The sequence below is a fragment of the Triticum dicoccoides genome, chromosome 2A (genome assembly GCF_002162155.2).
Source record: "Triticum dicoccoides isolate Atlit2015 ecotype Zavitan chromosome 2A, WEW_v2.0, whole genome shotgun sequence".
In the NCBI taxonomy this organism is placed as follows: Eukaryota; Viridiplantae; Streptophyta; class Magnoliopsida; order Poales; family Poaceae; genus Triticum; species Triticum dicoccoides.
In genome coordinates, this window is record NC_041382.1 from 283,973,131 (window position 1) to 283,974,366 (window position 1,236).

Consider the following 1,236-nt stretch of genomic DNA (forward strand, 5'->3'; position numbering starts at 1 on the left):
AGTGGTGGGTAATTTCCCTCCAACTCCATGAGGACTTTTCTAACTAGAGTTTTTTGGAGCACTCCCTAAAAAGCTTTATGAAAAATAGGGAGTTGATCCAGTTTCTAGTTTTTTTGTGGAGTGGGGCATTGTGGAGCTGAATTTTTGGGAGTGGAGCAGTACTAAACAGGCCCGTAATAGGCATTCAGTTATTAAACTAGGGTATTTCCTTCACATTAGATGACCGATTTAATCTGCACCACTGACTGACTGTTCTGTCATTTACATCCCATGTCCTTTATGGAACCCCTAGGTGTATGGTGTAGGTATATCTTAGTAAATTTAGAGCATGTCCAACAGCTGCCCTAAAATAGGGCACTGAAAAACATTTTTATAGGAAACCTAAAAGTGATTTTAGGGCACCAAAAATTGTTCTTCTCCATCAGCTGCCCTAATATAGGGCACCATTGCTCCAACAGATGATGTAAAATAGGGCACCAACTATGTTTCTCTTCTCCACAATTGCATGCATATTGACACAAAATAATGTCAGATAAATAAAAGCTTTTTGACTACATTATGTGTAACAAAACTGCATATGAAAACAACATATTCTCTAGTTGCACGCAAATGTAAATAAACTGCATTAATCAGAGCCAGCATCGCTCACCACAATGTCAAATACAATGGCGAATCAGCCTGCATATCCTCATACATGTCCAGAGAACAGCCACAGTTTACCAGATTGTGTGCTACCTGTTTCCTATTAGCAAAAATAAACCTACAAGCACACACAATTAGAAGCGTACACAACCTCAAGCGGAACAAGCGTACACAGACACAAGCGTACACAACCGGAAGCTCGGCATATTAGAGTTGAGGTTGCTACTGGAACCTCTGGATAACATTGAAGGTACTTGAGGAACACCTTCAGTTCAGCCATAAACATTGCAGACGTGATGATCGATCCGCACCATGTGCACGAGCCTGTGGGTGTGACTTGGAGCAGGTTCCTGGCGAGACCCATGGAGATGATCCCGGCGCTGCAGCCCATCGTGGGAGGATTCGAGGTCGCAGGACGGTGGGATGAACGCGGTCAGGAACATGTGTACGGGCGGGAGCGCTCAGCCGGGCTAGCAAATCCTCAGGCCCTAGCTCCGACGCCTTCAGCAGGGCCGATGCAGTGAAGGGCACTGCCATTGGAAGGCCCGTTGGATGTGGCTGCCTTGCTGCAGCTGGCCTGGTATCGCCTGCCTC

At 45.9% G+C, this 1,236-nt stretch overlaps 1 protein-coding gene across 1 annotated transcript in view; it reads left to right on the plus strand.

Annotated features, from left to right (window-relative positions):
- LOC119354406 (DDT domain-containing protein DDR4-like) overlaps window positions 1–1,236 on the plus strand; it is a 13,652-nt gene that overhangs the window by 9,251 nt on the left and 3,165 nt on the right. The window lies entirely within an intron of this gene.